General features: G+C 44.7%; 1 protein-coding gene across 3 annotated transcripts in view; it reads right to left on the bottom strand.

Annotated features, from left to right (window-relative positions):
* CHST8 (carbohydrate sulfotransferase 8) overlaps positions 1–24797 on the bottom strand; it is a 162205-nt gene that overhangs the window by 134961 nt on the left and 2447 nt on the right. Inside the window, exons 2-3 of one of the 3 annotated variants that reach the window (XM_054078741.1) lie at positions 13379–13709; positions 12667–12811 (exon numbers count right to left, since the gene is read on the bottom strand). The exons of 1 other annotated variant lie outside the window; for it this stretch is intronic. The gene's annotated coding sequence lies outside the window, so the exon portion shown is untranslated. The remainder of the gene's footprint in view (positions 1–12666; positions 12812–13378; positions 13710–24797) is intronic. One more of the 3 variants, XM_054078742.1, reaches the window with a different exon arrangement.

Here is a 24797-nt window from a genome sequence, read left to right as displayed (position 1 = left end):
TACACAAGAATGAGAAGAAGTGCTGTACACACACTCTTTTTAACTTGATGATGCCATATGCAAATAATTAAGGCACAGAAGCAATGGTTACAAATTCACCGAAACTTCCTCATTAAACTAAGCAATTATCTGCAAGAAGTGAGACATCTGAACCCTCTCCTTGCACACCCACAATAAAGTCACCATGTTTTGCATTCGTTTAATTTTTTACCCAAGAGGAGAAAAATCACATTTAATTACCATCAAGGGTCAGGACAAGGGTGGGCACAGAGACGGTGACATTCGGTTTGTCTCCACCAGTGAGGTGGCTACGACTTTGCATCTGATCTGGTTGGATATTGTATGCGAGGTCACAGCTCTATGCAAAATCAGTGGAAACGCTGAGTTCCAGCTATGTCACATGCTGCTGTGCGAAAGAAATGATTCTTGAAACTGTAGGGCCATGATTTGCTGCTTGGTGGTGGTACGACTCGAGCAGTTAATGCTTCTAACCATCTCGTCCTGCCTGATACATTACGTGGGAAGAATGTCTTTGAGATGGGTAGTGAAGTGAACTGAGGAAGTGGATTTAGCTGAGCAACAGTCCATCAAAAAAGAATGACACCGAAAAAAAGTCATATTCAGGGAGATAAATATATTTTCCAAATAATAAATCAGATTAAGCCCCTCCGTGTTCTGTTCATGCAGTACAATTTATCTATTTAGTCACCTGCACTGTCCCTATCACTGTAACAGCCGAGACTTTCACCACCTACAGCTGTGAAAACAATGTTCTTGCTTCCACTTTACAAATAAGAATCTGAGGCAGAGAAACTTGAAGAAGTTGCCTAGAGAGGTGGGAAAACCGTGGACAAGAAAAAGCTGAGCTCGGGCTTTCAAAGTTCAGCTTAATATTCCATCTACTCATTCCTCCTCCTCTTCCTTAGGTACTGGAGAATAATGAAAAGGTAAAATGTTTATTTTTTTTATACAGGAGGAGATTGAATATGCAAATCTGAAAACGAGAATGGATTTTTTTTTAACCTTACAAGCAGAAGGTGTGTAAATCTGCCAAGAACTTCAGTGAAGCAACTCTCTTGCACTGGCTGGGATGTAGGTTAGTGGTTTCAGCAAATACACAGATAATTAACTGAAGCTCCTTTTGTTCTAGCTGACAACATAAAAGCAACGAGAAAGGGAAACAATTCACTGGGGAGCAGTGTGGCGTCTTGCAAGGTTTCCAGTGCCATAGACACAGGATTATGCTCACCGGCTTTTCTAGTGCTAATGAAGGGGTGTCAGAGTCAGACTGGCAACACCAAAACCTGATGTATTGACTGAAAAGGAGCGATATGAGAGGGAGCAGCTCTAAGTCCCTTTTCCAGGCACCAGTGAACAGTTGGGAAGGGAAGGGCGCGCACATTCAGTCTGTCTTGCTCTTTCAGTGGTGGCCCAGCCTGCTGCAGGGCAGCTGGTGGCCGCGAGGCGGGCAGGGGAGCGCCCTTAGGTGCTGCCAAGGCGGTGGCACAGCAAAGCAGTCTGCATAATCATTATAGATGCTGTGCAATATATAGCAAGGAGATCAGCGCTGCCCCTCTGGAGCATCCCTGCGGGTCTGTGTGTGCACAGAGAGGTCTCTGTTCAGCAAAGACTTGAAGACGAAGGGAGTTACCAGCCTGCAAGCTCCTCTTTTCCTCACTCCCTCCCTCACTAAACCTCCAGATTACTAATGCACCATATTAATTTATTGCAATAATGAATCTATGAGCGAGATGTGAATTATCGAGGCATCTCCTGAGAAGCAGGGGGTACCTTAACCCAGCTTCTCCCATGGTCACCTTGCATCATATCACATTATTAGTGAAGTTATTACTAATTTTCCTTATTGCAGCGGCAAAGCCAAAACTTTCATTTACCTAACAAAAAGTTTTATAACAGAATAATTAGTGACCGAGTTCCCCGGTCGGGTCTGTGAGGGGCTCAGCAACTGATTTAGATGAGTTCCTGGTAGGTGTTTTATGAGGAGCAAGGTTGGCACTGCAGGATAGAGGAAGCTTCTGGAGCGGGCTGGGAGGCAGATATAAAGTGTGTTTAACAGGCAGCAGCGACAATCAGAAAAGCACCACTGGCAAAAGAACGTGCTGAGGTGTCTGCTGCTGCAGCCTTGTTTGCCAAATAAGTTGTCTGTAAACTCTGCCATCATTAAAATTCTCCACAGTGATAACAACACTTTCCCTGGAACATTTTGTCGAAGCTTGCAAATGGAATTATCTGCTATGACTGCTCTTTTGAGCAGTGTAAATCTTCAACAACAGTCCTAAATAAACCTGTGATATACAGTGCCTGGAACACCTATTTTTATAAATATCTCTGCAGAGGAACACTAGAGGTAGGAAGAATAAATTACAAGCAAGAAAATGGCATTTTTAAGTTGTGCTCTAAACCTGTTTGCTCCTACTCTCTGTTGGCATTGTTCTACACCAACTTAGCTCCAGCTCCTGGAAAGGCAAAGGTCGCAGCTTTTATTTACATAACACAAAGTTTCTACATAACAAGCAAATATATAAACAAGAAATAATAGTTTAGCCTGTGAGGCCAGAAAGATATCAGCATTGTGAATAATATGCCATTTTAACAGAGAGACATAACACTATCACCTGAATATAGTACAAATTCCAGACTCCCTGCTGGGGGAACCACGGCTCATTTCAGTTGAGGGACACCAAAGAACTCTCTGTTGCCTTGGAAGTGCTCAGCGCTCAGCACCTCACAACTGTATTTCTGCTCCTCAGAGATCTGAAACCACTTCCCCCGTTTGGGCATAATCCCAGGTACGAAGAACTTCTTAATCTCATCCTAAACTACCATTGCACGTAAATGTCCAAAGGTGAATGTAGTGCCTGGAAAGCGAAGGAGGTGTTTAGCAACGCCCGCTGAGCACCCTCTGTCTTCTTAGAGTTTTCAGCCCCGCCTTACATCGGCAAAGTCTGGGCTGTTTAGAAAGGACCAGAAGGCTGCGCCACATCCCACTGCTCTAACTCAAGAGAGTCTCCATCCCGCAGTACATACAGGAACAGGGAGCTAGTGTTTCCCTCCCGTTTCACCCTAGTCCAGCCCTTTTTGTTCTCACATCGCTCGTTCTGGTGAGCTTTAGGATGAAAGAAGGTGCTAAGGCCAAAGAGCCTATAGGGTTGGTGTGGGATAACAATGGTCCAGATCTTATTAGAGAGCAGGTAACAAATAGGTTACCTGCTATAGAATAGGTCTTATCCAGAAGAAACAGTTGCGTTGTACTGTCCAAAGCAGATTCATAACTGTAACCCGACGGAGAGGCTGTGATGCTGCTGTACTGAGGTGGCCAATCACACGTGTTATGCCATGCTGTTGTGCCTTTAAATAACGCAGAGCGGCTACAATAGATCCAGTCATGTGCTTGGGAGCTTGTATCATTTTCTACTTGTCTGGAAGATGACTTTTGTCACCCATGCAATATAACTCCTGTGCGGCTGCTCTGACGGCTTAGATGTGCTGCTGCCAGGGGAAAACACACAGCTGGTTAGGGGCTGGCCACGGTGAAGGATGATTGGGAAGAAATATAGAATTCATTTTCAGGATCACCTTCTACTCACAGCAAATGAGAAGTACATGTGGATGCTTTCATTTTTCACGCTGTGCTGCTGTCCCATGCGGCCCAGGCTTCGGCACTAGTGTCAACTCCACAGTCAGTTGGTATTCATTACACCTGAACCAGAGCAAGGAATTTCTAAAGACCTTGAGGAAAACATACTTGGTTTCTCACGCTCGAGAGAAACTTTGGAAAAACCTCAAGCGTGGAAAGAAATGGGATAAGAATTTTTGACTTTCAATGAGCCGTACTGCAGATACACATTGTCTGCGTTCCCATATTTTAGAAGGACTTTTGAAACCAAGAAGATGTGACCTCCCCCACCGCGTCCCAGATGTAGTGAAGCTCTGCTTCTCTTTTATAATTCAGGGCTATAGTAATAATCCTGGTGTTGGATGCTCGGTTAAATCACCCTTCCCAGAGGCAGTGCTCCAGCCTGCTCCTGTGGGGACCAGGAAAAACGCTGCCTGTGAGAGAGCAGGTGAAAGAGATTCTGGTCCACAGCATCCTTACAAGCCGCAGCTGGGTGGTATCGCTCTTACCAGGAGCATTCAAAGTCCTTGCAAGGAATGAGATGAAGTTGTTTCCTCGTCTTTGCTGCAGTCGCTGTGTGGCTATTCCCTCCGATGTGCTTGCTGAGGCCGTAGAGACAGCAGCGCAGGGGCAGGAAGGGCTGCTGCCGGCACTGCATCCGCGAGGGGACGGGAAGGGCAAGTTGGGGGCTGCAGGCTGGAGGGTGCGTGATGTGGGACTGTTAGTGGGAAGAGGCTGCTGGAGACCACACTACCAGCAAAAGCATGGAAGAAGCAGGCTGAGATTGCAAAAAGGAAACTGAGCCTCAGGTGAGGGAGTAGTGCCTGGATAGTAAAGCTAGTGAGGGAAGAGACAAAGAGACAGGTGGGACTCCCAAAATAGAAGTGGTATGAATGAAAAAGGAGAGAAAGCTGTGGATTTTGTAACCTGACCATATCCTACTCAGGTAAATTGCATTTTACGTCTTTTTCTTACTCTATTGTGTGTTCCGAGTGATACAGCAGCCTCTGCTCCCTGCCTGTGCAGCTCCCGAGTGCTCTGCATTGCCAGGCTGTTGCCAAACAACGCCTCAAAGGCGGTGCCTTCCTTGGATGATGATGTGATGTCTGCTAGCAGGCATGCTGCCCTCCCCGCTTGGGAAACCCTTCTGGAATCTTTTGGGTTGAAAGGTGCGATGCTGATGTATTCTTCTCTGCTAAAAGGATACACCCGAGAGAGAGTGAATAGCACAGCCCCAACGCATCCCTTCTCACACGGGAGGCTCTTGGATCCTGCCTAGTGTTTGTAAAGCATGTGTAAATTAATGAACATATTCAATATTAATAATGACAAAAACATATGAAAACCTTTTAAATAAACACTTGAAAGAGTACTAAGCCTACTACCAGAATGAAGCCTAAGGGTTCTCAGCAGAGAAATGCAGTAGAATATTACGGCTGAAAGGAACTACTGTTTAAAATGCATTCTTTTAGAGTGCTAGACCAAAATATAGTGCAGAAGACATAAAGACTGGCTTTCCACAGCACAACCCGCTGAAATGCCTATACAAGTAACCTTGTTTTGGATCAGCAAGGCTTATTCTATTTATGAAATCGATAGCTGTGAAGCCCATAGACTGTTATTATTATCAGCCTTTTCCAAATGAGTATCCCAAGCATTTCTAATCACAACCATATGACTGCCATTATTCTGACCTCCTCCTCCTCCTTTGGCTCGATCAATAATGTCTGATGTAATAATTTATCAACATACACTGGGAAAATTATTGATTCTACTTGTACACATTAGCTGGAAGAAAACATATGTCAGGCTCTCCCTTTGGTCCAAATGCCTTTCTAGATTTAAATTAAGCCGCATTTGGTATTAGCATGAAGGATATCAGCACAGTACGTAAAACAAATCACTGTAGCTGAAATGGATGTTTTACTTGCCCCAGTTCCCCTGATGCTTTTATGGCACCCATCACTGCAGGATCTCTTTGTCATACCCTAATTGCTTTGTGAAATCTCTCGTTCCTTTTCTGCCTTCCACCCCTTTGCGTTCGTACCGCAAGGCAGTCTGACACTTCTCATCCTGCCTCTTGGGGAGGCTGAACTTAAGGCCAACTGGAGATTTTATTTAGTTGAGAGATGGATGATTGAGGTAGAAAGCTTTCACGGATGGTCACAAAAGGCTCAAAAGCTTACAGGTATAACAGGGGATGGGGCAGGATTAATATTTGGCCACAGTATGGTTTCAAGCATAGATTTTATCGGTGGAAGTAGTATTTGAAAGAAGGCAATGAAGAAAAGCTGTGTTACAATATGCTCTGTTTTCTAACAGCACTGTGCCTGAGAACTATCAATTGCAGTTCATCTTCCAAAATCAGATGTGGAATTCTGCTAATTTGCCTTCTTAACAGCTCTATAATAATACACCTTGTGGGGAGGAAATTCAAAACACTAAACCAAGGTGCTGAGTCATTAAGTGTATGGTTCTGGTGGTTCATTCCCTTCCTCCAACAGCTACAACCTGTCATCAAATTACTTACCTAATGCATATGTTCTAATAGCCAAATCTAGTTTCTTTTTCATATCCTTCTGTTTTAGATGAAGCGACTTTAAAATTGCAAATGTTTCTCCCCTTAGATGTGCGAGCATAAATCACGAGTAATACTGAGCTGTCTGCCTCGTATTGATTCTCTTGTGAACTAAGCCAGATGGGTTCAGATATGAGCATGATCTAATATTCCCCTTAGCTTGATTTATAGATTTCTTTGTGCATTACCTGACCATAAATGAGTCTTGCATTATTTCTTGTGTGCCTGTCAAATTAAAGAAAAATATTCTCGTTGACCTTTAAACCTGGGAGAAAAAAAAATGAGTCGGAGACGTTTTACTGCATGTATTACAGTGATCTCAGTGCTTCCATGCCAATTAAGAATGTGTGATTTTGAAAGAGGTGTAGTAATTTGTGTTGTGTGTAATGATTTCATCTTCCTGTAAAGCACGCAGTAGATACACAGACAGTAGCATAAGCTACATGCAAATATCCCTGGGAGAGAGAAAAAGAGGAGAATAATTTGGCACAATTCATTCCTTAATTTACAAAAATGAGCACTGATTGCAAAAGCTGAAATGTTCTTCTGGAGGAAAATAATGTTCTTTAAAATGTAGGCACAGCAAGGAGAAATGCAATGACTGGCACACGAGGTGTTAATGCCATTAAGGGCAATGAGCGTCCTGTGGCGTTACCTGACCCCAGAAACCTCTTCTGTGAGCAAAATTAATATAATATGTATGAAAAGTAATGAGCAACGTATTGTGAACTTATCATTAGGGCACAACCCTGGGCTCAGGACTTGCAACCAAACTCTGGTGGGAGACACTACGTTTTGTCTGAGCAAAGAAGGCCGTGCTTAAACTGAAGGGACTGACCCCGGCAACCGCACACCTCCTCCCACCAGGGAGTGTTTCTATAGCCTAATGAGCCTATCAGCCCCTCTGTATTTATTTGTAATTAACGGTCAGAGCTATCAACTCTAGGCATTAAAAGAAGAAAGTATTTCCATCTCTGCCATTCTTTGGGTTTTTTTGGCCGGAGAAGTATGGTAAACACGCTCTGAAACTGCTCAGCAGACCAAATCCCTGTCATATTTCTATTCGAGTTATATCTCTATTCTGTATCTGCAGATGACATTTTCAGTAAGATCAAGATTTTAGCTTCTGTCTTCTAAGAAAGCCCTCTCTTGATGAGTCTTTCCGTGCTATGCGGGCATGTTACAAAACCTGGCTGGTAGCCCAGGCGTGGCTCTTGTAGCAAGAGGCAGAGCTCTTTGTGTTCTCGGCTCTCTTTCCCAGGTAGTTCCTGTGTGTACGTATTGCCCAAACCATTCTTTTTTAGATTTTTCTTCAGCTCAGTTGCATTTTGATTAGCCAACCTCATCCTATGATTGAAAACAATGGTTCTGGAATATTCGTGTTCCTTTCCCACCTCTTGCTAACGTCGTTGGACTATTGAGTATCTCATTTCTTAGCCTCCAGTCTTTGTTATTTTATTCTAAAATGGCTCTGCTGTAACAAGAAAACTGCTCTTAACATTTCCAGTTGGCCAAAAGCTGAAGTGTAGCCAGTGTTTTACATCTGCCCAGGGATGCACCGAAACAGTGCATCTGATGGGGGGGACGGGACAGGATATTAATGAGAGAGGGTCATAAGTATAGATTTTCTTCGGTTTGGACACTTTATTTTAATTCCAGTGGCTGATCGCATTTGTTTATTTTTATTACAGTAAGCCTCCGGTCCCGGAGAACGGGATCTGCGGTGCTAAAGACACTTTTATTATATATGAGACTTCAAGTGATAGTCTTTGCCCTGAGGAGCTCACAATAAAAATAAGCAGCCAGAGAGATAAAAGACATGATTCAGCATCAGATGTAATTTGCTGTATGAAGCTGATCCAATTGTATTTGAAGGATTTATTTTACAGTTGAAGAAACTTGGGCGCAATGAAATGAAATGACTTGCAGAAAATCCCCCAGAAGCCTATGGAAAAGTAGGAACTAAACTCTGATTGCCTCGTGGCTCCCAGGACAGCCCTTCTCTTTGACATGGGGGGAACTACTATGCATTATATGACCCCAGCTACACACGCCGCCCATCCCGATCACAGCCCTGCGCGGTTCTGCCGCACAGCAGAGGTGGTTTATCCCTCTGCTGTGCATAAGGTTCTCGGGCACCGGCAGAGGCTGCCCAGGGAGGTGGTGGAGTCCCCATCCCTGGAGGGGTTTAGAAGATGGGTAGATAAAGTGCTCAGGGATATGGTTTGGCAGTGGACAGGTACGGTTGGACTCAATGATCTCAAAGGTCTTTTCCAACCAAGCGATTCTGTGATTCTATAAGCTTAGCACTCTTGTGAATAGTTCTTATTCAGAGAGAGTCTTTTGACTTCTAACACAACCCATGCTTTGAAGAGATACGCTTACTGCATAAAGACATAGAAAATACACCTAAATTCCCTAGTCTGGTCTGTGTTTTTATATAAAAAGTATTGTGGCAATAAATCAAAATGCAGTGATTGCCATTCCTCTTCCTGTGGTGATTTATAATTGTGGATTTACATCTGGCTAAAAGACACTGTTCAGACTGTCTAGCTTGCATGGTAATAACGACAAGCTCTCCTCTATTGCCTTTTAGTGTGGCAATGGAGACTGAGAGCTCCTTCACTTTAAACAATTCGACAAACACATAAAATGAGAGTTAAAACCTTCTGCAAAATACAAAAATAATAAAGCACGATCAGCAAAACCCTAAATCATAATGACAATGTTATCCAGTGTCAGCTAGAGACACTCACTGACTACAGTGGGGTTTTAAAGAAGCATTTCTCTCTGGTAAACAAAACGAAAAAGAGGACAGAGGCAGGGAAATAATATTCAAGAATTTCTTAATAGAATTGAGGAGCTAACAGCTAAAATGGCTGTTCACCCGCTAGTGCTATGGGCAGAAAAAAATAGGGTGCTGTAGGATCGATATGTCGTGTTCCCTTTAGCAACACTTCTCCGTCTGCACAGTAAAAACACCTGTGAGTCACCTTCATATTTATAAACTATAAACATAATTAATTTTGGTTCCCTTTGTTAAACCCACTCGGAAAGGTTTTTTTTCTTCGGTTGCCTAGAAAAGTGAATATACGAGGCTGAGGGCAGGTGGGTGGCGGTCAGTAATAGCTGGACAATGGTATTCTTGTCTGAAAAGAAAAACAACAGACTGATCTGTAAGACCTTTACCATATAATGAATAAGATCTTAATAACAGATTGTTTGGTGGAGGAGTCTTCTGGCATCAGGAGTTTAATCTTCTTCTCAGCCTAAGGTTGGAGATGGACAGCCTCTGAATATGCTTCAGGTGTGAGGTAGTCCTCAGGCTTCCAGGGAAAGGCAATGCTGGAACCTGGCCTCTCCGCTCCCTACTTCAGCATTTCTAGAGCTGTAGGGACAGTACATGAGTCCTAAGAATTTGTTCTGGACTGAAATATGGTCTTGGACAGACTGAAGATAAGGAAAGAAAGCCAAGACTTGCCTCTTAAGTTGATACAGATATTCAACACTGAGCCGTCCAAGCCAAGCATCTTTGCAATCCGTGATCCCCGTCAAGGGAATATGTTATGCTCTGTAGATCACCTCTGCCCAGAAGAGAGATACTGGATACATAACTGCCCCTTAGAAGGCAGTAAGGAGATGAACTAAGTTGAGCTTTTTGGTAGTATCCATCACTGCAGTCAAAACGTTAAATCCTCCTCCTTGTCCAGCGGTTTATTCCATAACAGAAACATAGATAGTAGTGACAGAGAAAATCACTTGGGTCATCTAGTTTATCCTTTGCTGGGAGAAAGATTGTTTCTTGCATTTGTTGTCTTTGCAGACGATATCCCACCCGAAATTACCAGCTGACCTAAAGTCTGACAGAGAAATGGAATATTACTAAGATAATCCATGCTCAGGTGCCTGGTTTTATTGTTTGCGCAGTAGTAGCGAATGAGTTCAGGGAAGAGCTTGTGAGACAAAAACGGGGGAAGAATTGTCAGCCTTCCTCCTGCCCAAGGATGCAACCTCAGAGAAGATGCTGAGGGAACGGAAAGGAGAAAACGGAGCATTGTCTGTGAAGAGTAGTGTGCTAGGGGGCTGGTAATCTGTGAAGATTGTTGGGAATCACTGGAAAAGGAGTAAGTGCAGCAGAGGTCTCTAGGGGGATCATAGAATGGTTTGGGGCGGAAGGGATCTCAAAGCCCATCCAGTCCCACCCCTGCCACGGGCAGGGACACCTCCCGCTGGATCAGGGGTTCCGAGCCCCATCCAACCTGGCCTGGAACCCCTCCAGGGATGGGGCAGCCACCACTGCTCTGGGCACCCTGGGCCAGGGCCTCCCCACCCTCACAGGTTTCATCCTGATACCTCATCTAAATCTATCCTAAAGGACTCTCCTCCCCTACTCCAGGGGGCCTTGGGGGAAAGGACTGAGTCCTCTTCTTTCACATCTCTTTTCCCTGTTGGACTCAGAAAAGAAGTCACATAGTGCTGATCTCCTTTCTGCCTAAAGTTGTAAAGAGGATTAATCCCCACAAGGCTCCGTACGAAGCTGGAAGCTACAGTTTCTCCTTAGCACCAGAGCCTCTCAGACATTTTGTAAGGTCAGCAATGTTTCTTTCCGGGCTTCATACGTGCTTTAAACCACAGGTTACAATTTAATTTCCAGCAGGTCTTTGCTTCCATAACATTCAAGGTAAGCCTAGAACAAGACCTAGAGCAGTAAGAGAGAAAAGCAAGGCTTTGCCGTGATTTGATTGATCCAAGGTGTCCAGGCTGTGGGAAACTCATAAAATACACTGCCCCTGAACTGCTGTGAACTGTTCCCCTGTCCTTCTTGGTGTCCTTGAGCAGGGACTTTCATGGTCAGGCAGCCTCCTGTTCTCCACCTCAGGAATGCTTTGGGGCACTGACGACAGGGCTCCTTCTCACTCCTGCATTCAAGTCTCAGCTCTTGCTCTCAAATTTACACCTTCCTCTTGTTTGCTTTTCCCCCCTTTGCCTCCAGTCTGGTGCCTCTCCAGAGCCCAGACAGCCCCGGACAGCCCAGATCGCCCTCTTCTTGCCTTCGGCAGCTGCCCATTGTGCTGGCTTTGCCCGACTCTCTGTTGGGTATTTTGCAGTCCGCGAGGTGTCTGGGAGGGGAAAGAGGACTGACGATGTGCAGAGCAACGCCCAGTCAGGAGGGCAGCAAAAGCAAAACCAATTAATGGATTGGTGTCTTTCTCAGGCTCTCCCTGCCCTCTTTCACCCCACCTTTCCCGCAGTGGCCCCTTCTGCTCTGTAAGTAGAGAGCACAGCATCTTCTCTGGGTTTTGGACCCGGGCTCGCGCTGGGGCCCCGGTATGAGCTTCTGCTAAGCCATCCCTGTGAGCTGCTAAAGGAGACCTTTCTGTTCCTATTACAGGAAAAGCTAGGCTGGGCAACCTTTTAAACAATAAATTGGCAAAATAGCGATATTTTGGCCCAAACAGGAGATGGAGAGAAGAGGTTCTTGTTCTTGGGGACTGCTGCTTTCCAAGTTGGTTTATTTTGCTTCCATTTCATCACTCGGTTTCACCTTTCCTTTCTGCTGTCAGCGCACGGGGACAAAGAGACGCGGTGTTTTGGTACACTGTGTTTAGCACAGCCACAAAAAATTAGGATCCAAATCATATCCAACCTCTCGTGTGATGACAGGGCAAACGTGTACAGCCAGAGATCCTCTGCGCCACACTCAGCCCTTGACGGAGCTCTCGCAAGCAATGTGAGTGATGAGCTCCTATTTAGGAACTGACAAATTTGTGTGGATCAATGATTATTAAAAAGAAAATGTCATTAAAGAGGACAGTTCAGCGAGGTATCATCCAGGAGCTGTCAATGCCTCTGCTGGGAAAATGAAAATAAAGTCTCTTGCAACGCATGTTTTAAACATTTTAAATTTAATAATTAACTGAAAGGCCGAGGCAGCAGCTTCCAGAGTGCATTTCGGTGTCCATTAAAAAAACACCGGTTCTCTGAAAGGCAGGACATTGTAACTTCTTGCTAGGATTTAATTTACAAAATGTTTGTAAATTGAACTGTATGTTTCTTTTTAAATGAGGGTAGTGACCGACTCAACACCTTACAAATTAAAGTTAAAAAAAAACCCAAATGATTCAGTTTGATATTTGATCTTAGGAAGAAATGTCTTCTTCTAAGGGTGGGGAGGCCCTGGCCCAGGTTGCCCAGAGCAGTGGTGCTGCCCCATCCCTGGAGGGGTTCCAGGCCAGGTTGGATGGGGTTTGGAGCCCCTGAGCCAGCGGGAGATGTCCCTGCCCATGGTAGGGGTGGAACTGGATGGGCTTTGAGGTCCCTTCCAATCAAACCCATTCTATGATTCTGTGATATTGAAAGCAAAAAAAAGATCTTTGTATCAGAAGGTATTTTTAATTTGGAATATTCCTGCTTCGGTGAGAAAAATGAAACGCTTGTCTGCTGGACATACCTGAAGCAATTCTTTCCCCACTAATTTTGGTTCAACCACTGAACAGAAAAATTAATTATTTGGAGAACACAATTCTTCTCACAGGAATGAGCCCTGCAGACGTTAGCAGTCCACGCTGCACTGTTGCATGAAGCCTGTCTTGGCTCTGCTGAAACAGAGTGAGGTGAAGTAAAATGCAGAGGTATTGCTGAGAACAAACATTTATACAGTATGTTAGGAAGTTTGTCATGTCCTGTATGACAGCAGTCCTAAGACACATTGCTCTTATTGCTTATAGGAGGATTTTTTTTCAATAAACCAATGGAAAACTAAGAATTAGTTATTTTAAACGTAGTATTATTAAGGGCATTTTATTTCTCATGCTCTTTCAGAACTGAGACCCTACTTGCAAATCCATATAAGCCCAGGAAAATACGAGACAGTTATCTCCAACAAAACGAACTAAGGAAAACCAAAGGACTGGTACCAGGGGATGGGGAAGTACAAGGAAGAAGTTGAAGCAGTACTGGTTAGTTTGATAGATTACTGTCTTACAAAGGACATCATTAGTGTCAGGTTCTACACAGGCATCGGAGTGAATGGGACGTGTGCAGAAATCTAATCCTGGGCACACCTGCAGTGCCACACACCCTAAAGTGAAGAAAGTTGTTTCCATCTTCCATTACTTTGACTTTGTTAGAAGTCTTAACATAATCTAATTTCATAAGTTTACGTTCAAACTTCTCCCTTCATTTCAGCCTTCCTGTTGATTTGGGGAGCTGCAGTTCTGTCTCCTTACGAAGGTCTCGCTCCCAGGCGTGGTCTCCTCTTCTGTGATGTGAGTCAGCCTTTTCCTGAGGCTTTTTGCTTTTTACATTTGTCGCATTTGTAGATGTTCTAAACTTTAGAAAAAGCAGCAAGCTGAGAAGAGGCGGTGCTGCACGGTGGAGCCCAGAGCCCGGCTGAGCTGTGGGGTTTGGTGGGGCAGCGTGGGCTGGGACCTGTCCTGTGCGGTGCTGAGCTGAGAGGGTACAAGGAGAGTCAGTGCAGCCAAATCATAGTACCTAGGTTAGATGAAAAACATCTAGACGGAGCATTTCTACTGCCCCCAGATTTAATTTCCTTCCCAATAATTGTTTATTTCATTTTAAACAACTGAGATTTTTTAAAACTAAGATTTTTAATATTAAATGAAACCAAAATTAGAATTTTCCACTGAATTACAGAACTATAAAATGGTTTTGGTTGAAGAGACCTTAAAACCCATCCAGTCCCATCCCTGCCGTGGGCAGGGACACCTCCCGCTGGCTCAGGGGCTCCAAGCCCCATCCAACCTGGCCTGGAACCCCTTCAGGGATGGGGCAGCCACCACTGCTCTGGGCAGCCTGGGCCAGGTCCTCCCCACCCTCACAGGAGAACGTTTCTCCCTAAGATCTCACCTCACTCTCCCCTCTTTCAGCTGAAAACCATTCCCTTCATCCCATTCCTGCTCTCCCTGATCAAGAGCCCCTCCCCAGCTTTCCTGGAGACCCTTCCAGTCCTGGAAGCTGCTCTAAGGTCCCCAGAGCCTTCTCTTCTCCAGGCTGAACAACCCCAACTCTCTCAGCCTGTCCTTGTATGGGAGGTGCTCCAGCCCTTGGATCATTCTCCATGTTCCTCCATGGGGAACAAATCCATCTTTCAGTGATAAAATGGATGAAACCATGCTACAAGTAGCTAATTTTACTTTCCAAACCTGATCTTAGGAGTCTTTACTGTCAGCTTCCTTCTTTAGCCTTCTGTTTTCTTTAGGCAGTAGTTTTCTGTTTATAACTTGGCAGCACATTATAGAGTTATTTGGTATGTTTTCATTTGCCAAATTAAATTTGGATATATTTCATAAAATAAACCAATATAACCAACAATCGCCCTGGTGGGTAAGAAGATGCAGGTCACTGAGGGAATGTGTGGAAACCCACAGAAATAACGGCGGTGTAAAACCCATGGCACTGTGTATTTCTAGTAGGCAACCTTCAAAAAGAGATGATGAAAACAAAGGAGGGCAATGATACGTGGGTTAGAGAACGTAACATGAAGAGGCTGGGCGAGCTGAATTCATAGAGTCCGGGGAAAGAGATGGCTCAGGGGGAACATGATCACAGTCCATAAATACCTTCAAGGTAACAACAGAAATAAAGGGAGGGAATGATTCACAGTCCCAGGAAATTGTAGGCCAGGGAGCAATGGCCTGAAGCTAAGAAAGAAAAATTTTAGGTGAGATATTAGAGGGGGGCAAGAACCGTGGAAGAAAGAACGCGACAGCGCAGTCAAATAACTGAAGAGGGGAAGGGCCCAGTGTAGCATAACTGTCAGGTTTATGCAGCCAGTGAGGTGGCACATCGCTGGAAAAGGGAGAGGCTTTAATCAGACACACAGAGCCAGAGCAGATTGAAAGAGTACTTGGTCCCACAGGCTGTGCTCCAGGTAAAGCCTGACAGCGCTGCTCAGAACTACAGGGCAGAGCTGTTCCTTTGAACTGGCTCAGCTCTTCCTCTCTTGCTTAATCTTCTGTATTTGCTTCATCCACCGTGTAACCCACCCCACCTCCCATCCAAACATGGACGAATTCCATGTCTTCCCCTCTCTTGGAGTTTGGTTTTCCATGCCACTGACAAAGGTGTCAGGAGAACTGCAGGAAGAAGGAGCAGAAGGCAAGTCCAGCCAAGAGGGCTGCTGATATGATGGATTATAGAAGGAAATCTCAAAGTCATTTAAGGATGAGGAGCTGAAGGTTTGCATGAGTAATACCAATAATCATATAAAAAACTCTGCAATGCTGCAAAGCTGGAAGGAACTGCTGCCTCTGCTCAGAGCACCTCAAACGCCAACTCTCAGTGGTCTCAATTGAAGGAACGAGATTTCCAGGACTGAGCAGGACCTTCCCTGGAGGGAATGAGCGAGTAGTACATATTTTTAGGTTCCTATGAACTCTGGTGGTGAGTCTCCACCAGGCAAGCTCTCCCTGCTACTTCTCTCTGCCCTGGAAATGCAAGGGAATGGGGTCAGCCAGGTCTGAGGCTGATAGGAATTCTCTAGCAGGTGAGAGAAAAGTGTTTCTAAGGTGTGCCCAGCACCCTTCATAAGGTGTGCTAATAACAAATGTCAGTGAGTTCACAGGGCAGAAGATACCCTGGAGGTGGGGCTTAGTTGCTTGGAGGAGCATGGGAGGAAGCAGGAATGTTGTTGCTACCCACGGGCAGGGGGCTCCCGCTGTGAAATGATATATGATTATCACAGCTCGCTGATGGTTGGCACTACTCAGACTTCTGGGTACACAGCAACCAGTACCCAGGGTGGTTTTGCAGCGCGGTTACAGAGCTCCTGCCAAAATAAATACTTGATGTAGAGCAGAGAAACCTCTTATAACCTTCCATAAATACTGCCTGTTGCCCTTTCTCTCCAGAGAACCACAGCAAAGGTACCCGCATGCCCAGCTCTGCTGCTGTCTAAGGGTCTTTCTGCAAAGCTCCCTTGAGGTCATTGCCCTTACCCTGCCAGAGAAGAGAGCGCTTTTTGTAGGACGCCCCTCTCATTGCTTTCTTTACCACGAAGTACCCACAGAGCATCACTGCGTGATTGCTCGGCAGCTGCCACGAGCGCCTGCCAGGCTGGGGGAAAACCAGGAGCAGCAGCACATTGTGCAAAAACAAACAGGAGATGCTAAACGTGAGCCTGCTGCGATTTAATGCTGTCCAGAAGCAGCAGTGCAGTGCAACGTCGTGTCTGAAACAATTTGGTACCCTTTTACTGGTTTTATGTTAGTTGTGGTGTTGGTGAAAAGGAAAAGCCTGACAAATCTATGCTGAAGTTCTCCAGTTGAAGGTCACCACTTTTAAGGCCGATCCAGAGAGCTGATGAATGTTTTGCCAGTGGTATCTTAGTGATGAGCATCTTGCAGAGGGAGTTTGTTGGGTTTGTTGGTTTCTTGTTTACAAAGAACCGTTTAGCCTGATGATTCTCTGATGTCTTCAGAGCAGATACTAGAGGCAACCTTTCAGAAGAGATCTGTGTAGTCAGGGTATGACTGGGTTAGGGAGAAAGTTTGACAATGGTAAATGCCAGTCACTAAAAATAGTAGATGTGGGATTTTGGAGACCAAAAACAATGACAAGTTTTGCTTTTCTTTTAAATCCACATCTGTAGCACACGCTGTGCTGAACCCCCCTGACAATTACTACTGAAATAACAAATTATTTTAAAAGTCACCCTTTTTATTTTAAATTCCCCCCTAAGGCATTGGATAGGTGTGTACAAACAAGCACTTCCAGAAGGTATGTCCTTGAAAAATCTGGAAAGAATAAAGGGACAAAAGAGCTGCATGGGTCTGCGGCACCTTCCCCAAAGTTGCCTTCGTTCAATAACTTTGTTAAAACAATCGACAGTTCCAGACATAAGCTTAAATGATCCCATTTCTGAATAGCTATTTAACTGAAGGGAACTACAGTCATTCTAAAGACATATCTCTGTTACAATCTATAATGAATGTAATCTTCAAGGGGCAATAACTTTTCCCAGTTACACCATTTTTCTGTTAAAAATGGCTCGTGTTACAATGTAGGTTGTCAGCTCCTCTGGCCAACAGCACACATATTTCTCAGTAAAGCATCAGACCCCCCCCACTATTTTATCAGTGAGATCAGTAATGGTGTTAAAACTCCTTCTTTTTTTTTAATCACATGTTAACATAATCTTTCAAGTTGCTTTTCCACTCTAAATACATCGGGCACAACAGCTGTTTGGAGATGTCCAATGAGAGCTGGTTTGTGGCTATCTCTGCAGAAAGTGCCTTTGGCCAATATAATTTAAACCTCTTCCGTAAATGCATTTCATGCTTTGAAGTCAGCTAATAATTTCTGTCATTTAAGAACAATGTTCTGTGATTTGCTCCCATTAGTAAAAGTGAGGAAAAGAGCGCTCCGCTCAGGTCCCGTGTGGTGGCAATCCGCTGCCCTTGGGCTTCCGAGCTGCGCTGTGCCGGGTGGGGATGCGGCCAGGGCATTTTTACCTAGAGCACAGGTGGCTGAGGGAACTTCAGAGTTAGGTGCCAAGGTGACACCAGAATGGGGAAGGAGAACTATAAATTACAAAGCGCTGGATTGCAGCCAAGCCCATGGGAAGCTGCATTTAGCATATCATTCTCCAAGCAGCAGGATGAAACCTAAATTCCCTTTCAGACAGAACTCGAATGGAATTTGCTTTAAGAACCCTCTGATTGAAATATCACTAACTGGCTTGCTGTGACAACTCAGAAACGGGTTGCAATTGTGGAGGGGATGCACTTCCGACCACCCCAAACAATGATGAGGATGATGATAGAGCCCTATCAGATAGTTAGGAAAAACAAATGAATTTCTGTGCTAGTGACATGCTGATATGATAACAGAGACCTCAAATAAACTCCTGGCATTAACCTAAGCTCCCATTTCTCCCAGGGAAATCCAAAGGTTGAACAAGCAGCTGATTTGAGAATTTTGAAGTACAAACGCTGCAAAGAAGGCTAACAGCAACATACTTAGAATGATACAGTGCAGGTAAGTGTGATGATTTATTACTCATAGATATACTCCTGGGCAAGGGACAGAATTAGAAGAACTTCATGCGAGCTACAGGCTCCTTGGCTCCCGCGGATCTAATGCTGTGGGAAGATGCTGACCCCTCCAGAAGTTGCAGCACACAGGAAACAACACGGGCAGTGCTATTCCAAAGCATTAGAAAATTACAGTTTTTGATGAGAAAAGGAAGAATTAATGATTTTAATGATGCAAAAGTTACTTTAGGTTTTAAATGTTGAAAAAATACAAAAAAAAGAAATGATCCGTGTAAACGTTCTGTAGCACAAATATAAACCCTCTGCATTTTGCTATCGCACCATTAACTCCGAGACCCGTATTTAAAGATGTGAGATAATATTATCGTCAGTCACTGTGGAAAAAGGGGCAGCTTGAAAGAGAATCCCTTCCCCTTGTCTGCAAAGGAAGTGCTGGGGCAGCTGCCATCCTTCCATCCTGGCACCGTCTTAGGGGATGGAAAGCAGTGATGAGATGCTGGACATTTTGGGGAGGGCTGCGTGAAGGCAGACAAGAGCAGTGATTTATTGGACAGCAGCTTGATCGGATAGATCGTACGGCTGCAACCAGTAGTAGCTGTGAGCTGTTTTGTGAGTAAGTTATAACTGATTCCCTGGCAGGGCTTTGCAACCAGGGAAGGTGCTATTAGCAAGAAATACTAACAATGTGAACTGAATAGCTGTCATGAAAGAAAGCCAGAAGAGTAACAGATTGCCTTCTGGAGTTGGAGAGTTGGGTTTTTTGGCTGTGAGTGTGATAAAGCCTACTTTCGGGGAAAGCTGGAAAAAAGCTTGTTTTCATAAAAAACAGGAGGTGGCAGGCAATGGACTTTCCCTAGAACTGGTGGATGTGTAAATTGGTGTTAGATAGACTAAGTTCTGGAGTGGGAGACACAGGGATGCAACAACAGTTGGTCATTACACCCTAATGCTGTGATAGCCACCGGCTGAACACGTTTGGGTCACTGCTCATCAGGACAGGATTAGCTCTTCTCTTACTTGAGAAACCAGACAAATACATTTCTACTGCAAGAAAGGAAGGGCTGCGTTGTGCGAGTCCTCCTTTCTCTGAGCCTTTGGCATCTGCTAAAATGAAGAAAATAACTGCTCTTCTGAACTGCAAAACAAAGAAGGGATTCACGGCAGCCTCCCATGCATGTGCCTGCAGATTCATACGGTTTATTGACCGGGATGCTACTTCTACAATTTCTTCCTTTGTTTCATAGATCTTTTCACAAATGGATTTTGTGATCCCTAAAATTGAGATGTCTGAAAGTTCACAAAACTGTCTTTGTGGGTTTTTGCCAAATGAAAGAGCAACGCAGTTTTTATCCTTTATGCACTAGTCTAACTCTCGATGCACCCTTTATATTTCTGAACTCATTTTACTAATTCAGCTCATACTGATTTATATGCTTTAAGGAGATCAAGGAGCTCATGCAAAAAAAAAAAAAACCTGTTAAAAGTATATTAAATAATTATTTATCTAACATCTTCCATTACAGAACTTAAAAGCAACAGAAAAATTAATTGATCTTCTTTGAGCTAAGTAGTTATCCCCATTTCAGGATATAAAAATGAAGGCATATTAAATCAAATATTCAAACACAGGTGCCTAAAGTTAAGCCATCTAAATATACAAGTCACCAGCTAACTACTGCTTTGATTCTCCCAACTCAGAAGGGAGAATTTTGCACTTGAGGGTCACACTGAATACCACGAGAAACCAATATTTCTCCAACTATTTCTGCGGGGGTATTAAAGGGACCCAAATTTAAAACCCAAGATCTCCTGCAACTTTGGCTCAAATTAGCGACTGTTAAAGAATAAGGCAACTTTTATTTAGCTCCAAGCTATAAGTGGATGTCAGATTGCAGGCATTAGAGTTCAAAAACCACTCAGAAATGTTTATGTAACTGATCTTGCCACCTTTCCCAACACCAGTAATTACCACTCTCTCAATGAGCAGCGTTTACTTCCATTAACTATCCTTCCTGAGGTTGGCTACTGTATGAAGGTGGGTTGGAAGGTCAGGCCCTAGGAGTTCTTAGCATGGTCGTGTGGCAACTTGGTACTGAGGATGGAAACCAGACCCCGCTCTGCCTCCCGTCTCCCTCAAGGGTACAACCTCCAGCCCCTTCTCCCGCAGCAAGGGCTCGCACCTCTGAATAAGGGAGGATTCTTTGATGAAGAGTGAAAGACCACTTATGGTGTGTAGGCATTTCAGATTAAGCATTTGAAGGGAGATGCAATAACTGTCAGGTCTGCATATCTAATGGACCCTGAGCTATAAACATGCTCAAAAAGTGCTTAGTTAATACCCGTTTGACAGTGAATTGGCACAGTGCTGAGCTCCGACCTATCAAATTAGCATTGATCCGCAAAATGTTACTGAAAGGTTTCTTAAATCTGCCAAGTTTTGAAAGCGATTTGGGAGAAGAAGGCTTCTCTCCCCAGCCTGCCTTTTTTCGGTCCTTTCTAATTCCTTACTCAAGTCCAAGGGCATTCCTGCAGAAACACTTTAGAAATGTTAATTCTCTTCAAACTTTGTTTTCCCATCCTCGTTCAGGAGTGATCGATTCCTCTTAGGGAGTTTCTTTGGCGTACAATTTCAAATCCTCTCCTGCTCACTGTGGGTCTGGAGGACGCGGAGCCGTGACCGCGCGGTGCCCGGCCGAGGTTCAGCCGGGCTCTGTGCAGATGATGCACGTTTGATAAGCTGGGATGCAGGTGCTCCGCTGCCTCCAGTGGATGGCTAGTAACTTCCAAGTGGGATTTGAAGGAACTGGCACTGCCCATTACATTCCTCTATGGCTTTGGTCCTGGCAACTTCAACAGCTTCCCCTCTCCCTGCGTGATATTACTACAGCTGCTCTCAGCGGACTGTGCTGGAACACCCTCAATAAACAGAGGAAAGCTGGCACGCTCTGCTCTCGGAAGGGTTCATGACTCCGCTGCAGCTCCAGCTCCGTCTGCCAGCGCTGGGGTTGGTTAACCTTCCTGGCAGCCTGCAAAGCCGCTCTGCTTGGGAGGGCGATGCTGGGGGACAGGCGGAGGCTGGCTGACACGCTGCCATGAAGGGGGAGAGGCTGAAGAAGCTTTACGCTGCTCATCCTGGTGGTATTAACATCCCTTGTCTTGCATTTTGCTCTATGGATTTTCTATGATAGAAGAGTGAACATTGACACAAAAGAATTAAGATACAAAGGTGAGGTTTTCCTCCAGAATTGTTCCTTTTTTTCTAAGCAGAGCTAGAAAGGTTCCAGTGTCAAATCGCAGAGCTTTCCTTGAAAAACACGCTGTAACAGCTACTGAAATGTTTTGCCAACAAAAGTCATGTAACAGCACCTGTGGGAGAGGCTCCTGAGGCTGGTTTTTATCCCCTGAAAGAATGGAAATTGAGTGGCTTTTGGAAGAAAGCCATTGAGTGGGCTGTTTAATGGTTGCTTGCTATTAGGGATGCATGCTGTGGCGTGGTTACCATGAGGTGGCACATGCCAGGACCTAAAGGCTTCAAAGGCTGCACTGCCAGACCCGGAAGGCTGTCCCCAGCAAAGCAGGGAGGGTGCTGCAACATTGTCCCACCTGGTTCCAACCCTTCTCAGTCATCCCTCCGCTCTGCTCTTCACCAGTGGCGTCATGCTGAGAAGACGGGCCCTTGCCATCCCCTGACTTGCTCTTCTCATGGCACATGCCCCACCACTAGAGCCATGGCTCCAGGCTTCAGTGGTGGCACTAGGAGTGGAGATAGCACCTGCAGAACATCTCCTTACGGAGTGGCTGCTCCAGCTCCCGTTGGACTGCTGTGGTTGGGCCTCTCAGAGACAGAAAACTTGCAGAACCATCCATAGGACCTTGTTTGTTTGCGGTTGTCACACCAGCTCCCACTCAGCGTCAGGAACAGGAGGCGGCGGACGAAGGTGCTGCTCCTGTGGCTCAGCTACCACCAGGGAGAAATGTTGGCTTCCGTACGATGACTAAGGCTCACATGCTTATTACTTCTATCAGTTAGAGCTCTTAATCACTTTGTGCTGTTTCATCCTATAACATGAATTCACTTCAAGCTGTGAAATTCACCGTTTTTGCCGTGACTAATCTGTGAAATCTGCCACCTTCCTCCGTGGTTCGCTCTGTGCCCTAGTTAGGCATCATCTGTCTGAGCAGGGAAATCTGTCATTTGTTTCTTGCAGTTGAGCCAATACAATCTCATTCCCCTCCTTTCTCCTCTTTGCACTCAACTGTGATTTCATCATCACTTCTGCCTTTCGAGCGGCGTGGGAGCCATCTTCAGCGGGGTTTGCACACACCGAGCCCTGGCTTTCCTCCTCTGCGCAGGGCTCAGTCTTGCATCGATGGGACGCAACCTGAGACTTCAACCCTGGCTTTGGTCAAAGCCCCTTGGGTCCATTAGATCATGTTTACCATCTTTACTACATTTCTCCCAGCCTGGTTGCTGCAATATTTTGGAAATCATTTCCCACCTGCCTTGCCAGTGCCTTGTTTCACGATACATTCATCTGTTACTCTTTATATTGAACATTGCTGGCATTACTAAATGCTATAAATGTACCAAGTATACCGTAAAAACACACAAGCAGCTGACTGGTCTTTCCTACAAGAAATACCATTAATCTTTCATTTTTCACATGCTCTGGGCAAGATCCAGAGGGTGCTCGAGGAACATCGCATAACTGAATTGGGTTAAAATTCCAATTTTCTCTGATTGGTTAATGTCTAAAAATATTTTCCTCCACTCTTAATGTCTTAATTGTTCTTTGCAGACGTTGCCAGCTCATCCATCCTTTTACCCATAATTTACACCCTCTTACAAACCCAGTGAAATATTATTTTAGTATTTCTGTCACTGAAACACAGTGATAAATGGTCCTCTTTTAAGATCAGTGGGAACGGTATAATGGATGTGCAGGAGAGCTTATTGACTTGCTCCTGCCAAAATGGAGCCCTGCCACGAAGTTCAGGGGGATCACGAGCCGCCTTGGATATTCCTTGTTCTTTGAACAGTCCTTTGTGATGGTAAAGGTTTGTGCTACACAGAGTTTTATGAGATAATAAGAGCAGAGCAAAAGAACTCTTCCCTCCTAGTCCTACCTGTCTTCACCATAACTTTCCTTTCCATCTCTTTTTTCCTGTATTCTGCCTTTGATTTGAGTAAAACTGGTAAAAAAAAAAAAAAGTGAATCACCTCCTGTCTGAAAGGCAAATAAGATTGGCAGCACCGTTTCTATTAGCAGATAAATAAATGGACAAATCTCTGAGAGTCCCTGGCTGTAATTAACCCTTGAAACCTGGAGGAGGAGGTTCAGGAACATCCCACGTGTGCCTTCGTTACTTTATAAAATATAGAATCGCTTGGAAAAGACTTTTGAGATCATCCAGTCCAGCCACTCTTGTCCACTACGGAACCATCCCTGAGCACCTCATCTACTCTTCTTTTAAACCCCTCCAGGGATGGGGACTCCACCACCTCCCTGGGCAGCCTCTGCCAGTGCCTAAGAACCCTTTCCATGAAGAAATTTTTCCTGATGTCTGATCTGAACTTCCCTGGCACAACTTGAGGCCGTTCCCTCTCATCCTATCCCCTGTCACTTGGGAGAAGAGACCAACACCCACCCCGCTACAACCTCTTTTCAGGCAGTTGTGGACAGTGATGAGGTCTCCCTGTACTTTGTCCAACTATCAGAAAACCTACGGCCCCCGTCCTGCTTTGCTCATAGGGTGGATAAAATTTCTCTGCATGACAGTGAGAGCAGGATGGTGCCTGGTGCTCAGCCCCCGTGCTCGTCTTTGGATCCGCACTCCAGTCTCGCAGCCAGGCTAGCCCAAGCTATTTACTCACCACCACTGTGGACTAATCAGATGGCAATAAAAGCTTTTACTGTGCCATCCTGTTTGTGATCAGCAGAAACATAAAAAGCATGTTAGCAAATTGATTTTTGGCATTAATTGTGAGAAGAGAGTATTACACAGAGTACAGATAGGGGTTGCTTTTTTCTTTTTTTTTTTTTTTCAGGCAGAAAAATTCTATTTTAGTATTTTAAAAGTGATTCTGGAAGATGCTGAGCTAAGCCCAGCGGACATACTTTTCAAATACCATAAGGCAAAGAGTAGTTACTGAATCTCCTCAGTCTTATTAGCTTACATAAACATAAAAATTTGAATAATGTTTAAAAAGCTAAATTCTCCAGATAATCCATAATCAGTAAATGTTCATTACTGAGATGTAGCAAATATGCATGAGATTTCCCCAGTGACATTTTGGTTACACGATGTAAAAGGTACAGCAAAGCCCTCCTCCACGGGAGGCCGGGCAGAAACTTCCGCAGGCTCCAAAGGTCACTCGGCTGCAGCTCAAACCTTCCCAGTCCCCTTCAGGAACGAGCAGAAAATCAGAATTCACTGTCTCGTTTTACAGCTCTGGTGGTTTATAAATAAATCATCCTACGTGATGATTGATGTCTCCATATAAATAATTAAGTCTTGACCTTATGTTATGACACCTGCTAAATTTTTTGGCATCTGAAACCAG

The sequence above is a fragment of the Cuculus canorus genome, chromosome 13, assembly GCF_017976375.1.
Source record: "Cuculus canorus isolate bCucCan1 chromosome 13, bCucCan1.pri, whole genome shotgun sequence".
Lineage (NCBI taxonomy): Eukaryota > Metazoa > Chordata > Aves > Cuculiformes > Cuculidae > Cuculus > Cuculus canorus.
The sequence above is the reverse complement of the archived record's forward strand: the minus strand, read 5'-3'. Positions and strand labels throughout refer to the sequence as shown.